Below are 17,935 nucleotides of genomic sequence, written 5' to 3' on the forward strand. Positions count from 1 at the left end.
CGGGCTATACGGGCAGTCGGGTGGGCTGAGAACCATACCGGCTGTTAACCAGACTGGTAGAGACCGGTCAGGTATATAAATATTATATAGGACTAAGTTCCACTATACGGGCAGTCGGATGGGCTGAGAACCATACCGGCTGTTAACCAGGCTGGTAGAGACCGGTCAGGTATATAAATATTATATAGGACAAAGGTCCACTATACGGGCAGTTGAATGGGCTGAGAACCATCCCAACTGTTAACCAGGCTGGTAAAGACCGGTCAGGTATATAAATATTATGTAGGACAAAGGTCCATCAGTCGGTTGCGATCGGCTCCTCCGTAATGTGAGACGGGGCAGGGCGCTGCGGGGCCGTGTCAGAGCTATATGCGCTGACCCTCATGTATGGGCATGCGATTGGTCCTGTGGCGCCAACAAAGTGTGCTATGTGATGAGATATGGAGGAGCTGTGTTTATGAGTATATTGGGGGATGTGGCTAAGGGATTTATGCTGGGGATTGTTTATGTTGGGTTGTGATTATTAATTGTGCTTATCTTTATCTGTCTTGCCTGTTGTGGATCATATACGCTGGTTATAACTGTTGCTTGTGTCTAGCCTTACCTGTCGAGTCATTCCCGGTTTTAAAGCTAGAGTTCGTAGGATATATCTTCATGCTCAAAATGGTTTTCGTATATCTATATATATCTCTATATGTATTGTATTTCAACGCGTTGGAGTGGGTTACCAGCATCTCTCGCTGAACAGATATATTTGGCTTTTAGGCACAGAAGATTAAGTCACTGGAGTGCGCTAGAACTTAGAAGTAGATAGTTTCCCTTTTGGCCTGCGTGCCACGTTTACGTATTTACGCTTTGAGGATATTAGTTAGTTAGCCTGTGCACTTGGGTTCTCTAGCCCAGGTGTGGCATAGCACCCCCAACGCTTGTATTTATATCTTGGGATTTAATAAGATTCTACCTTTATTATAAGTTTTAAATGTCTTGAAAATCTGGGGTGTTACACTTACATAGATAATGTTGCCTTCCTCTTGCCTCCTATTGTTGTGCTTCCTTTCAATTTCTTCATGAATGTTAAATATAGCTTGTAAATTTGAAATGTGTTTTGTGAAATTCTTTTTGTTATATGATATGTTAGTGTTTAATGGCATAGAGAATCATTATGTATAAGAGATACTAAAATTGGGGTTCTTACATATAAGACATACATCTGCAGAGTGCATGTGATTCTGTAAATATAATGATTTACTTTTGCTTCAAAATCAGACAATAAACTGAATATACCATGTCTGTAATCCCATATATAATTTTTTGCTATGATGATCATACTTTATTCTTGATGATTTTAGGTGTCAATGGCATAGAGAATCCTTGGTAATGCAAGATTACATGTTGCTTGGTATGCTGTTGAAACACTTCCAAAAAGTGTTTCTAACAGTGTGTCCATACTAAGCTTTGTCTCTATACTCTGCATAAGTATTAAAAATGAAAAATGAAGGAAGTTCATACGATAAATCTCAAAAATGGAGGAAGAGCATACTGCAAATCACCGGCCTCTTATTTTCTGACCTTTATCTCTTTGTGCTCTCTTGTTTTCCGCCTTTATCTCTCTTTATTTCAACACAACATATACTATTTATAGGCCTTTTTTTTTTAATCAAAATTCAAATTCAAAAAGATGTAATCATTATTTTTAGCATTATTTCACATAACTTGTAAAACTAGATTATATGTCATTCAATCATTTCAATGTATATCTTTATCAGTGAAAAAGTCAAAAAGCAATTAATAACATTAGAAAATGAAATATAAAAAACAACTAATTCCAAGACCCAAGGTGGGCATTAAAGATGTAAATATTTTTTGGTAAGATATTCTAAAATCTTGGGCGGGTCACTCAAGCAATAAATTGTACATTAAAAAAATAATTTCAAATTATATTCTAAAATTTTGGGCGAGAGAATTGAGCCTGATCTGTTTGGCTTTTTTATATATGGGTTAGGATAATTCTTAAAATTCAAAGCATGCTTAATTTCAAGATATAAATAAAATGAGTTAATTTCAGCAATGATCCTCTGACTATTGTAATTTTTCAAAATTGGTCATCGTCTTTTAATTTGTACGAAATATACTCTTAACTATCAGATTTGTTCTAACATTGGTCCTTCCGTTAACGAATAGTTATGCTGTGCAACCGTGTGCACCATGCATGGTGCACACGGTTGCAAAACGACGTCGTTTTGACTAAAAACGCACGTTCCATCTAAAAAAAAAATTCAGTTTCGATTCTCCTCAACAACATTATTGTGGATATATAGTTATGAATTATTGTGGATATATAGTTATGAATTTGTGGATATATAATTATGAATTTGTGGATATATAATTATGAATTTATGGATATTTAGTTCATTCATTGTGGATATTTAGTTCATTCATTCTAGATTTTGTGTTATTCATTCACTGTGGATATATAGTTATGAACTTGTGGATATATAGTTATGAATTTGTGGATATATAATTCAAATTATGCAAAAATAAATGCTATTGGCCGGGAATCGAACTTGAATTTTTTTTTTTCAAGTGGGACGCGCGTTTTTAGTGAAAACGACGTCGTTTTTGCAACCGTGTGCACCATACATGGTGCACACGGTTGCACAGCATAATTTGCGTCCGTTAACCATCTGTTTGTTAGTTGTTAGTGAAGGGGCTAAAATGGTCATTTCTTGTGATTGCTTTCTTCTTCACTTGCGCAAGGCACTCGGCTTCTCTTGTGAATTTGGTACTGAAACCCCTAGTTCTTACAGCAAGTCCTAAACAGCATGTGTGAGCAGTCCTTCTTGGCTTGGTTGCCGCAGTCTTGGCAGCTAATATGTATTGTCGGTGAGGAGGGATTTGGACATGGGATCCCTGACAAGGAAATGTGTTGCATGGGTTACGGATCAGGGAAAGTGTCTTTCCCATAGGCGAGATTGGGTCCTTTATATCTCGCCTAAGGGAAAGTTGAGATAACATTTCCATTTCACAAATACGGTGGACCACCGTATTTACATATAAACCAGCGTATTTACTTATAAACCAGCGTATTTACTTATAAACCAGCATATTTACTTATCAATCAACGTATTTACTTTTGAACCACCGTATTATAATCTGAACCACCGTATTATAATTTTGAAAAATTATTTTGTAAGATAACTAAATCCAAAATTAACGCTAAATTATATTACTTAATGAATTAAGGTGACCGAGTATTTTGGAGATTTTATGTTCTTGAAATGACTAACTTTAAATTTGTTTCAAAGATACAGAGTACTTATTATGCAAACGTTTATTATTTAAAAAGGAAAAATTAATTGATGCAAACTCCTAAAATAATTTACCATAATGTCAATGATGTTGTTATAATAAAATATAATGAAATTATTTATCAATATCAAAACATGAGTAAAAAGTTACACAGAATAATAACGTAATATTCAAGGTAGAATAAAATTTACAGCCATCTATGAGTCGGATTCATATAAGATATAAAATCATCGGCGTCGTCGCTTGGCTACGTATCTTGCCTTGGCTGTCCCAAGTTCAAACCACCCTGAGCAGATGATTTCCCAACATTACCGAACTGACTTGGGTGGTATGCCGATGTGCTATACCCGTATGCTGGGTGATATGAGCCTTGGGGGTAAGTAGAAGAGGCTTGGGTCGGGTCAAAAATTTGACTAAAGGATGCATGCGTCTGGTGAGGGAATTGAGTGGTTTGATCAAATGAAGTGTATGCTCCCTGAAATGCGGCGCTACCGTCGTTTTGTCCCGGAACAATTGTTATTGCGAGCGCATCCACATCGCCCCCTACAACATTGTCCGCCGCAGCCGGATGTTGCATTCCAGGTGCCGGAGCATCCATGTCCTCATCTACCCTAACACGCCTACATCGCCCGCCCCGTTGCGGTTAACCACGCAAATGGTCTCGCTCACGTCGTCGGTCTCTGCGACCAGCCTCAACAGGTGCGTCCACTGGCTGAGCATTATACATTTCATTTGGGAAGTCCAGTAGAAAACCGTACCCGGCTTGGTCAACATAGGCAGGCAAGGCAACACGGTATTCCCTCCACCACTCAGACTGACGCTGCGTATCATCTCCAGCCTCTTCCGTACCCAAGTTCATTTGGCTCAAAAAGTGCATCTACATGAAATATAACAAATATTAATGGTCAGTTATAATAAATTAAGTAATAGAATAAAATTAATTAACAAACTAACCGTGTCATTTAATGACGCCGTAGTTTGGATATAACCCTCATCTTGGCGGTGCTCAGGGTTACCAATGAGGCGACGACCATGTGTGTGGAACCATAACCGGTATTCGCGCGTGGCATTTGGGTTGTCCATCACGAACATTGCGAAAACATATTCGTGGCGATGGTTCCACCTATCGACATGTGGCGCGAGTATTTGCGCTGCATTAGATGTCCGACCATCAATAGTGTGCAATTGCTGGTTGTAGTGCACGGGGTGCGGGATATTTGTGAGAGAACCAAACTGCCGGCAAAAGCGTGACGGGTAATAATTTTCGACTACATAGCCAAAAATCAACGGAACTTCTGCAGTCTAAATATCCTCTCCGGCTCTGCAATAATCGGGCAAGTGGTGCAAAACCAAACGGTACAGCTGGAACACAAACTGCACAAAACATTAATACTTAATTTAGTAAAGTCCTTAACATTCTACAATTTTGTACATATAATTAAATAGTTCTCAAATAAGATAATAACTTACACTATCAACGTTCACGCGATCTAATTGGTCGCGATATGCATGAACCACGTGGTTCGGCACAGTAGCACAAGCATGTGGACCTCCCCACCTACAATTGCAATTTTAAGAGAAATTACATAAGGTCAAGAAGAGTATACTGTGCTAAGATGAAGTTGTTTTTAAAGAAATACTATTACTACTAACCTTGATGCAAGTGGCAAGTCGTCTCCGTTATGTGCGGGTAAAAAGCCCTGCGGTCTTACCATTGGAAGCCTCTCCCATGCCCAAATTTGCAAAAGGAGTAGACACCCGCAAACATGAGTTTTGTCATGCTCAGAAGCACTGCACAGAGCTCTATACAAAAAGGCCAAAACAGCTGATCCCCAGTTGTACTGACTACACTCCTCAAAATCTTCTAGAAACGGCAGCAAGTAAAGATTTAACAAGCTGTTCGACGTGTCTGGAAAAAGAAACCCCCCTAACACACGTATTAAATACGCGCGCGTTGCAAACGCGACATCATCATCCGTGCTCGCGTCTGTCAACTCGGGAATGTCCGGAATAAGCATCATACTTATTCTTTGCCCTTTAAAAGCTGTATCGGGAGGAATAAAACGCAACAATTGCTCGCACATAATCTGCCATTGTTGTCTAGTCCGTTGAAGTACTCCCGTAATAGCTAGACCATCCACCTTTAATCCAAATAACACTTCAATATCTTGAAGTGTTATACCTACCTCACCGAATGGTAGGTGAAATGCGTGGACCTCCGCACACCAACACTCAACAAGTGCACAGATCAATGAATGATCTAACCTAACATGGTCAATGAGCGCCACACCATAAAAATCGCTAATGCGCAAGTTTTGGATCATTCTGTGATCTTGCGGCGGAGCTAAATTCCCTTCATATCGACAACTCTTTATATGTGAATTGTTTGCAATATTTGCTTCTGTCCAAATAGATCTTGAACGATGACCAGGTTGCATTGTCAGCAAAGACGTGTCGATGGGACCGGGATTGACCATTCTCCGAGCCATAACTACTAAGGTAAAATAAATAAATGTTATGACATAATTCATCAATGAACATATACAATTCTTTTCTCGGCCACAAATGAATTAATGAATTCTAATCTCGGCCACTGGTTAGGCGAAAATATAATCAAATCTAATTACTCTAAATCAAATCTAATCCTGTCGGTCTGATAAGGTGAAAAAAATTTCTATTTTCTCCTAAGCTTTAGGCGTGAATAGAATTTGATTAAAACTCCCTACCTGATCTCTAGCCTGAGTAGCGGAAATAAAAATTCTAATGTCACATTTTCACCTAAGGTTTAGGCGTGAATAAAATTTGAACGGGAAAATTCTAATTTCGCCTAAGCTTTAGGCGTCAATAGATTTTGATTAGTCTAAATCAATTATAATCTGTCTCTCGGTCTGTAAAGACGGAAAAAAAAAATTATTTTCGCCCAAAGTTTAGGCGTGAATAGAATTTGATTAAGGAAAAAAAAAATCAAAACTCTAATTTTGCCTAAGATTTAGGTGAGAATAGACATTGATTATTTTATATCAATTCTAATCTCGGCCTGATTAGTGGAAAAAGAATAAACGATTCTAATTAACTCCACCCAGTGTGCTACTGCCTATCCTATTAACTCCAACCAGTGCACAAATCAAATATTTAATATAGGTAAACAAAGAGGCCAAATAAACAAGATATTTCAAAAACTAATACCAATGTTTTATTTTTTGTTTAACACAGTAAGAACACACAGGTTAATTTTTTGAGAACAATATTTCCAGATTTCTAACCACAAAGCAAGAACAATATTTCAGAACAATATTTTCAGATTTTTCCCAAAAAAAAAAAAAAAAAAAACTTATATGTGAGTTCTAGACAGTGGAATCCCAAAAAAAAAAAAAAAAAAAAAAAAAAAAAAAAAAAAAACCTATATGCCAGTTCTAGGCAGTGCAAAAACGTGAGTACAGATATATTTCACAGATCTAAATGACATAAATGTTAAAAAATAGATGAATATCACATACTCACATATTATTTTACCGCACATATACAAAATGTATAAAAAAAAAGAACATATTATTTTACTGCACATTTTGTAAAAATCTTACCTTCAACAAAATGAATAGTAGTGCGTTGCTTTACTCCACTTGGAAGAAGGAAGCAGTTGGTGTGCTTGACTTGGTGGATGAAGAACAAGAACAACAACAATATGTTTTTTTGTTTTTTTTTTTTTTTTGGAGAAGGAAAAAAGGGAACGGTGAAATGGGGAGGAAAATGGTGAGAGTTGGAGTGGTGAAAATGAGAGATAGTTTGAGTGGTGAAAATGAGAGATAAAGGATGGGGATGGGTGAAAAAGGAGGTTAGAAATAGGGTAAGGAAGTTGTGAGAATCTGAAGGGGATTGTGGAGAGGAAACGGTGGAAAAGATAGGGTTTTTCTCCTCGCCTAAGCTTTAGGCGAGAATCTTTTATTTTTAAATCATATCTCGCCTTCCCTTTAGCCGAGATAAACATTGCACTTTTTTCTTCAACCCAAATCGGCAAAAAACCAATATAAATTAATAATGAACTTTTTTTGTGAACTTTGCTGATATAAATTACAATTTTGAAAAAAATAAAATTAAATCACAACACATTTGGAATAACGTAAACTCGTGTCATTGAACTTCTTCGACATTGACACTCATGTTTCATTCATAATCATCATCAAACTCTACCGAATCTAAAAAATAATTGTTGAAACAACTGTCGGTAGTTTCTTCGGTTCCACAGTCTTTTAAAAATATTATTATATAAATACATCCACGTTGACAGTTGAAGAAGGCAAATTTTTGGCCGTATCGATACGCGATGTCACCTATTAGATACCCTTGAAGCTATGCCATTGGTTCGACGTACATTTGTAATTCATTATTGAACAACACATGCGTATTTCCATGCATAACTGTCACAACTTCATTATCAGATTCAGTGTTCGATATGAAGTTTATCAACGCATAAGGTTCCATAACCTCGCTACCATCGAGTAGTAATGCCCTACATCCAGACAGTTCCTCTATGCCAATACAGCTAGGTATACTAGATTGCGTGTGCATTGTTATCTGATGCAGTACTGTACATAAATGGTTGGTTAGAAAAAAAATGGATTAAAGGTTACGAATATAAGACTATAGTAGAAAATCGTAAATTTAACTTACTATCGTTAAGTGGCATTCTTTCTATAGCATCACTTTCTGCATTATCAGTGAGGAAAATCTGATAGCTTTCTCGGAACACAAAAAAATGAAATTTAAACAGACCCATGTGGCGAAACAAAATTATATCACGGTCGTGAATATCATACGCTTCATAGAATCCCCTGAATCCAGTTGTGAAACACAATCCCTCAACAAACCCCATGGAGAGTTGTTACCGTGAAAGAGTTGGACAGAGTAATAAATATGTTCAATCAAGTGCTCACACATGCAAAATGGAATGCGGAGTCACGGTCCGTGCCAGACCGTTGCATAAAACCAAGAAATTGTAGATTGTGCTGGACAGTGGTAATGCACATATTTGAATGGGGGCTCTACCCCTTGAGCCCATTGCACTGAAAACATGGGTGGTCCCTCACGCCGGTAGCATCCTAATCAGAACGAAGAAAGTATTACTAATGATTTAACTAAATGACATTGATAAAAACATGTATGAAAATCAAAAATTATCCACGTACTCTCGTCGTAATGTGGATATGTCAATGAACTTCTTTCAACAACCCAAAAATCATCCGAAGTGCGGTTTAAGTGCTCGAGCGTTAGTATAGCTTCTCGGACTGTGGATATATCCGGTGGGGTAAACCTCAATGCTAATACGTTGCATAATAGCTTCCACCTCGGAGCAATTTTAAAAATGGTCCCATGAGTATCATCCTCTGTAAAAAAAACTCCATATTGACAACCTCTTGCCATTCACAGTTCGAAGGTAAAATTCAAGAACGTTGTCAATATCTAGACTCCTATGTCTTAATATTGAATAGGATGAAAAAATATTCATATTTAGATGTAAGGTTTTATGAAGGGTTTATACTTGGATTTATCAACGACTTGGTAGAGAAACACAGGTTTATATAGTTGTGTAAATATAACAATCTCGCCTATGCCTTAGGCGAGTTTACAGCACTGTGCCAGCCATGCTTGTTGGTTTTGGAATTGCGGGAAAATTTTGTGAAAATATATACAATGAGTATAAGCAAATTAAAAAAGAGCAAATTAAAGAGAAGCAAAAAATCGGACAATAAGCAAATTAATTCGATTATAGTTATAATACCATAATAAAGTGGAGATACTAATTTATTTATAATGATAGAATGATAAAAATGCTGACAATATGGAATAACAGAACTCTTAACATTAACAACGACCGACAATAAGCTTGTCTTTAGTTGGCATGAGACCCAACCGTTGAGTCAATTATTTATCTAACATTTGTTTAAATTCTTGTATTATCGCATCGACTTTCAATGTGTGTTCATAGTTTTCTCTTGAAATTTCATCTTGCATACGTGAAAACATTTGTTGTGTTCTTGAAGGTGTTGAATTAAATTGGCCGGAAGTAGAAGTTGAGGATGATGATGAACTTTGTTCCCGTTGTGTGAATGCATTATAATCGGCAATAGCTTCAGCTTTCAATGCGAACGACTTGTATAAATTGTCACTAAATCCATGAACTTGTGCTTTTGCGTCTTCCCAATTGTCGTATATTCCGGGACAACGTCCAACAAACACAACATATGTCTTTTTTCCCTGTAAACAAAGATTGATATTTTTTTCCATGGTTGATATTTAAAAATAAATTATTTAAAAAACATTACCATGACTGCAATTGTTGCGGGGAGCTCTGTGAACTCTCAATACACTCGACATATAGTTTTGTGGATACTAAACAAACAATGAATGGAGTTGATATTTCAATTGGCGCGTGTTAAATAGGCAGATAATCTCGCATAAGCAATAACCGACATATGTCACATTTCGGGATGCTCGCCTTTGCATTTGGCGAGATTTCTGAGAATTCAATCGAAATTACACATCGCCATGAAATCAGAAAATGACTTACATTACAATAAAAGAAAATATTACACAATCCATTGATAGGGACCTATGGGAGTTCCCAATCAGTATAAACTGAACTTGCAATGTCATCAATTGTGTAACCCCACAAATGATCATACAAAACTTCCAATCCACATTTGTCGAATACGACGAGGTGTAGCATTCCAACTTCACAATTAAAGAAACAGAACATGTGATCGTCAAACTGATCAGTCAGTTCAATCAGCGCTTGATACCCGGTTGCAAAGCTCATGGGATACTCATCGAATGTGACGGAAAGAAACATTATGGGTCGTCGTCCATGTACGATAACCACGTAATCAACATCTGTAGGTGTCTGCTCGATGAAAAGGCACAGTACTGATTGGTCGCTCAGTAATACTTCACGATCAATCATTAACGTCCTACATCCTGATAGGGCAGTCAATGGAATAGTTGGTTGGATGCTTGATATCACTGGGACACATATAACGCCACCTCGATGGTCTTGATTTGCTGGATCTTCCCGGTATTCGGCATCGCCATGGACCTCTCCAAGTTGAATCTGTTCGTTATTTCTTATAACAAAGAAATGAAACTTGAAATTACCCACGTGTCGAAAAATTATTTTGTCGCCTATTCTAATCCCATGCGCATCGGCAAACACTCTACACCCTGCGTGGAATATATGGTCGAAATCCATGAATTTCCACGCGCGTATCCGTATAGCCCACGGAGTTGAATGTCCGTGGAATAATAGTGCGGGATTGTTAACGTGTTGAATAAGGTGACTATACATACACGATGGAAAAGGGATCGACGACAAGTCATCAACATCCACGGAAAACCAACATATTGTGCCGGTTCTTGGATGGCGATGATGAGCAATTGTTTCTGTGTAAGTACACCGAGGACCATAATTACCTACAAAGCTAAAACCGTTATTAAAACAAAAAATAAACAGTTCAAAAATAAAACAAATGCAAATTTTTTTTCACCATACCACGATATCCTACGAATCTAAAACGTGTTGAACCAGATAAAAACTCTCGTTCAAATCTCTCGGCAGCGGCAGTACCCATGAGACGTGGGTTAATCATAGATATATCCATAACTTCCAACAACCATTGCCACGTCCCCGAAAAATTGGAAAACACTTTTCTGACCCCGTTCTCTACGTCATGATCTCGCCCGTAGGTGTACACGGAGTACCTACGTCCGTGAATAGTATGCACATAGTACGTATAATAATCTGTACCTTGACCTCGTTTAAAATCATTACTAAATTTCCTAAACATACCGAAGTCCATTTTGCGGCGATGTACTGAATGTTTGAGACTTTGTTTACTGAATGCTTGAGACTTTGTTTACCTAACAATAATTTTTGTAATAAATAGAGGTGTAAGTTCGCCTATGAGAAAGGCGAAATTTTACAGCTCAAGAACTTTACTCCGGAGTAGACATATCTCTTACCAATAAAGACAAAGAACTTTATCAAAAGTTGTGACTGACTCTCTAATAAAGGCTAAATTGATACCCCACCCAATCTGGCCACAAATCCACAGAAATAATAAAACAATAATAATAAAGTTGATGAGTTGGCAATATAAAAATTGATAGAAGTGATAAGTCCAATCGCTGAAAATTTCAGAGATTCTAATTTAGCCGGCCTATTAGATAGGCGAGATTCTCAGATGATGAGACATCTCATCTACAACATCAGCTTTATATAAATATGAACTGACATAGATATAAAAACTTTAAAAGAGAATATGAGTTCGAATTACAAAATAAAATAAGGTAAATGTTAATAAAGTTGATAGAAGTGATAAGTCCAATCGATGGCAAATTCAGAGATTCTAATTTAGCCTATTAGATAGGCGAGATTATCAGTTGATGAGACATCTCATCTACAACATCAGCTTTATATAAATATGAACTAACATAGATATAAAAACTTTAAAAGAGAATATGAGTTCGAATTACAAAATAAGGTTAATGGTTAATAAAGTTGATAGAAGTGATAAGTCCAATCATTGGCAAACTCAGAGATTCTAATTTAGCCTATTAGATAGGCGAGATTCTCAGCTTAAGGCGGACTGGCAAAGAAAAAAAAATTGAAAACAATAGATGAGTTGAAAAAAAATTGAACAACAAAATTTATATGTGATAAGTCTAATCGCTGAAAATTTTAGAGATTCTAATTTAGCCTATTAGATAGGCGAGATTCTCAGCTTAAGGCGGACTGACAAAGAAAAAAAATATTGAAAACAGTAGATGAGTTGAAAAAAAATTGAACAAAAAAATTTATAAGTGATAAGTCTAATCGCTGAAAATTTCAGAGATTCTAATTTAGCCTATTAGATATGCGAGATTCTCAGCTTAAGGCGTACTGACAAAGAAAAAAAAATTGAAAACAGTAGATAAGTTGAAAAAAAATTGAACACAGTAGATGAGTTGGAACTACAAAATTTATAAGTGATAAGTCTAATCGCTGAAAATTTCATATATTTGAATTTAGCCTATTAGATAGGCTAGATTCTCAGCTGATGAGACATCTCATCTTCTACATCAGATTTATGTCAAGGCTGACTGACAAAGGAAAAAAAAATTGAAAATAGTAGATGAGTTGAAAATAAATTGAAAACAGTAGATGAGTTGGAAATACAAAATTTATAAGTGATAAGTCTAATCGATGAAAATTTCAGATATTAGAATCTCGCCTAACATATAGGCAAAATAAGTCAAAGCATTGATTATTTTTGTTCCTCTCACAATTCATCGCATGTCAATATAAACGAAAAATTCCAACCAATTGAAAGACAAATCCATTCCAAACAATTCGAAGTTCCAAATACAAAATTGCATTCTTCTTCTATCTCTGAATTACTAACTCCCTTTCCAAGAAAAATTACAACCAACACAAAACAAATGGCTGGTTCATCACAAGACGTTTGCCAATTGTCTATTTTTTGGGGTGGTCAAATTTGCCAGTCTTCCACAACACCGAAAATGTACTACACATTGCCTCCACGGGCTATCATTGTTGTGCGTGTTGTCGGATCATTACCTTTTGTTGTCGATTTCATACGCAACGAAATGGGAATTTCTTCCGAAGTACCATTAGAACTTACTGGAAGATTCTTATACGACAGTCACATGGGTCTACTACAAATGGCATATCGTATATACACTCCAGATCAATGGGATTACTTTGTTTTGCAAACACATCGCCTAGGTGAGGTCCACGTGTATGCTGCAGCAGAAGTGACAAACCAAGGCGGTGCGTATCAATCGCAACAGACATGCACGGATTTTTTGGCTGACATTGAACCACCATCCGCAGACTTGGGTTCTTACGACCAATATGTGGAATTCTCTCGCCAGGAAATTCCTTTTCATTCCCTGACGATTAATGCAGATGAAGCCTCCGGTAGCCGCATTTTACCGAGAAACGAGGAGACAGTCGGTTCACCCGAAACAAGCGAACTAGAAGGAATAGTGTCCGCCCCATCGAAAGCCGAAGGAGATCCAAAAAACGACGAGGACGTGCTTACTTTTCCTCCTGAATTACTCCAACCATGAACCAGGTGAAGAAATAGGGTGGACGATTCTCAGATTCCATTCTACCACGCCCCGGTATCTTATGAGGAAGATGATGACGAACCAACTCTGTCCTACGACAATGAAACACAGATGATCCAAGAAGGAATGGTTTTTCCAAACTTTGAAGAGTAAAAGAATGTTGTCTCAATTTACCACATCCGACAGCGAAAAAATTTCTGCTCCAGCTACAAAAAAAACACTTCTTGGCGAGCTGTTTGTGCAGCCACTGTGTTGGTCCCGATAGGGTGGTGAAAGTCTAGAGGGGGGGGGGTGAATAGACTTTCAAACTTTTTCACAATAAATAACTCTTTGGTAACTACAACTCTAAGTAACAAGTAAATAGAGTAAGTTTGAACTGCACAGCGGAATATGTAAAGAGTTATGCCCAATTAATAATTTGAACCACATGCACGTGTATGATAAGCTCAGATGAGGTGTGTGGATGACATGAATATCTTGAATATTTAAAGGAGATGGTTCACTCAATATTTAACAATAATATTCAAGACTATAAATAAGAAATCGTATCACGTCGACCGTATGACGAACGTCACATGTAATACGTCAAACTTGCTTAGAATAATTCAAAGGTTAAGCTCGGAAAGTTTGAGTTACATGCATACGTGAAAACATGCTAAACCCAAAAGATTAAGATTAACAGTGAATAGTAAATGGTTTAGTCGGATGACAAATAAATAGAGCGAATTATGTAAGTGCGGTATGTAAATGAGAGAGGCAATTTATAGTGGTTCGGAAGTGGCGTAATCTTCCTAGTCCACTTTACTCCATTCACTTCTAGGAGTAATTCACTATTTTCCACACACAGTTACAATAGTGAATAAGTGCTACACAAGCACTTCTTCCGGATGTCTTGCACACAGCTACACCCAACTCCGAGTGTCTCGCACACAGCTACACTCAACTCCGAGTATTTCGCACACAACTATACTCAACGCCAACTAAGTGTTTTGCACACAGCTACACTTAGCAATCACGAGTGTTTTGCACACAGCTACACTTAGCAATCATGAGTGTTTTGCACAAAGCTACACTCACTAGAGTATTTTGCACACAGCTGTACTCTTCTAACAATTGCAAATACAAAGGTAATTGTATCTCTCTCCAACTATTTTTGAGACTATTCAGACTAAGTCTCTAAAGAATATTTGAGCACTTGCACTTGTTTATCTCGTGTGTATTCACGTTTTCTTTTTTGTATTCACCTCTATTCTTTCTTCAAGTCTTCATGGCCTTTTTATAGATAACCAAATATATCCATTGGCGTGGGATAATTTGATATTTGAAATTTGAATCTTCATAGCCTGATATTGTTGACAATGGTAGGTCTTCTCAATATGATTTGATTGTCAACTTGCCTGACAAGATAATATTTTATTTTAACTTGATTTTCAAGTTGTTTCTAAAATATTATTTTCTTTGTCTAGTTTGAAGTTCCAACGTCTCTTTTGCAATAAGTTCTTCTGATAGAATTTATTTCTAGGATAAGATCTTTTATCCATGCCTTCATAAATTCTTCACCGTTCTGATCATATCTTTAGGCAATTTGGATTCTTGTGACATGTGAGATGTACCAATATAAATTCTTCTCGAATTTATATAATTTTTCTGATCTTTCTTCTTTGTCACATCTCGCTTGTTTGTCTTGGCACTTCTTGCTTCTTTGACTTGAACATTGTGCTTTTCTGATTTTGAGGATTGTGCTCTTTTCGCATCTCGCTTCTTTGTGGTTGTGCTCTTTTCGCATCTCGCTTCTTTGACTTTGGCACATTGTGCTTGTTTGACTTGAGAGATTGTGCTTCTTCTTGAAACATTGTGCTCCTTCTTTGAAATCCGGCTTATAAAAAAAATAAATCCTTAGAGAGAGATCAATCTCGGGTGTGATCATTATATGTAAAGACTTTTACCATTTCGCCGTTAGGCTCATCTGGTTTTTCTTTGCAACGCCATTGTTTAGTACTTCAGTTCCGAATGAATACTTGTAGGACCAAAATTAATTCTCCCAATTAATTTTGTTCTTCATGTAGTAGACTTTCATTTGCATACTGACTTGATATTCTGAATTATGATGCTTGTACTAAAGACCTAAAATCTAAGGGGATCTAAAATACATTTGGCTCATCAAAACTTTATTACAAAAATATTCCTATCAATTTTCCCCCTTTTTGATGACGCCAAAACCTATACTCAGTCATTTGGCTTGTCTTTAAAAGAAATTATTTTTCAAGAGATTTTATTAATCTTGACATAGCCATGATGAGTTTATCATTTGATTTTGACTCTAGGAAAGGTATTTCTAGCAACATAATTCCTATTCGCATTTTTGGGTTTTAATGATAATGAATTTTTCAATTTTTCCAATTATGCGATTTTGATACAAGCTAGGCCAAGAAATTACCTTTCAAGACAGATTAAAATAACAATAGATAAAACACTATAAGCATCATAATCAGATCAACATATTGTAGCAAAGAGATTCATGATCATACTTAGTTGGTTGTAGATCAACAAAAAAAAAACTTTGTATCAACAGTTACATTTTCACTTGATCATTTTGTTCCTTTTTTCTTCTAACACATGGTTGACATGCTTCTTGATTTCCTCAAAATTATCACTAATTGCATAATCTTTGCATACCTGCCCAATCACATAGTAGTTGAAGGCTTCAATGATGTTGTTCCCGGGCAATATGTTTTCTTCATACCAAATGATGCATTCTTCTATATTCTTGTCTCCTTGTAGCTCAGCATCGTTCACCTTGATGTAGTCTAGAAGCACCATGATCATTAGAGATCTCGCATAGCTTTTGATTCTTCTAAAATTTTCCTTTGAAACCCACATATTTTGGTCACTTGGACCACTTCTTTTCATCCCTTTTGGTAGATCATTGATATTTACTAATTGTGGCATTTCAACTCTGCCATCTCTTGGTGTGGATTCCAAATATAGGGCTGCTTTGTTGTACCAGTTAATCTGTTCTTGGTTTCCACCTGCACACACAATGTCACGAAAAGATCTATTAGTGGTATTGGCACTGCTAGATCCACCTGGACTGCTTGCATCACCACCACCAAACCAGTATTCAAGACCTCCTCTTCGTGCAACATTGCCTCTTCCAATTCTGCCTCCTCCTCTACTGCTAGATGCACCAACAGTTTTGGTAGCCATGGCAGTCATGATTGTCTCCAACATTGCTTCCAAATGACTGAATCTCTCTTCCCCCTTTTTGGCGTAATCAACCAACATATGCACTGATTCTCGAAGGGAAGAAACAGATTGTGAAATGATGTCATAGGAACCTCAAGGACAAGCATTCTTGAGGGCTTGAGAAAGTTGAAGAAAGAACTCATTGAAGACTCCTTTTACATTGGCATTCAAACCACCAATCTGCCTCTCCAAGGATTGATGTGTATCAATCAAATTTTGTTGACTCTTTTGATTGTCAACAAATGATTCTTCAAGATTTCCCGTGTGAGTGTGGATAACATGATTAACATGAGTGTAGATTCCTTGGATCAAACCTTCCATCTTGTCCACTAAGCCGAGAATGACATTTTCCAGCTTCTTTAGGCTTTCATCCGAGGCAGTAGCTTCATGATTGACTTCTTGGACAGTGTGTTGAGTGCTTGCTTTTCCTTGAGCTGAGTTGTCACCAGCCAATCGAGATTGTTCTTGTTCCTGCCTTGCTCTTTCTGGGGTAAACTTCTCAAGCACAAATGTATCATTTTGACCACTCTCAAAATGTTGAGAACGTCCTTCTTCAGTGTGTTGACTGCCTTGCATGGCTTGAGTTTCAATTTGTGCATGGCTCACCTCAGTCTGATTTAAAACACTCACATCATATAGATCAATATCAAGATAATTTGGATTCACAAAATCATTTCCTTGATCAGTAAACTGACCAAAGAATTCAGTTTGAGAACCACTTGCCATTTCCGGATCTGTGATGTGTCGAGACATCTCCATTACTCGATCAATTTCATCATCATCTAAAAAATCATTTTCAGTTGGCAGATTTCCTTGGACTTCATGAGCTTGAACTTGTTCAACCATTTTTGCTTTCAATTTGGCTAGAAAGGCAGCATTAATAACAGAAATCCTTGTAGCTTGAGAAATAACATGACAATCAATCCAATTTAGAGCAAATAGTTCTTCATTCACCATGCTAGGTCCACGTGACATTAACTCTTGATATGTACCAACTCTTCAATCTCTCCAATTCAGTATTCTTTGGTACTCACTCACCAAGACTGAGTCTAACCCATCAAATTGACATATAATCTCACTTTGAACTTCCTTCATAGCTTCTACCTGAGAGGTTGGGTTATTTGGAACATTTTTTGGTTGGAGTTTTGATTGAGACTTGTGGTGTGAGTTTGGCTTAGGTTTTGGTCATTGTGGCTAGATGTATGAGTGTTGCTTGGATTGGGATTGTGACTAGAAGTATGAGTGTGACTGGGAG

General features: G+C 37.0%; 1 long non-coding RNA gene across 1 annotated transcript; it reads right to left on the bottom strand.

The window, feature by feature from the left end:
• Positions 1–1,011: 1,011 nt before the first annotated feature.
• Positions 1,012–14,482, bottom strand: LOC109154660. Its single transcript, XR_002049758.1, has 3 exons — positions 14,472–14,482; positions 12,980–12,982; positions 1,012–1,115 (listed from the first exon to the last, which is right to left on the bottom strand). It is a non-coding gene; the product is annotated as an uncharacterized LOC109154660 (long non-coding RNA).
• Positions 14,483–17,935: the final 3,453 nt, after the last annotated feature.

The sequence above is a fragment of the Ipomoea nil genome, unplaced genomic scaffold (genome assembly GCF_001879475.1).
Source record: "Ipomoea nil cultivar Tokyo-kokei standard unplaced genomic scaffold, Asagao_1.1 scaffold2653, whole genome shotgun sequence".
Classification (NCBI taxonomy): domain Eukaryota; kingdom Viridiplantae; phylum Streptophyta; class Magnoliopsida; order Solanales; family Convolvulaceae; genus Ipomoea; species Ipomoea nil.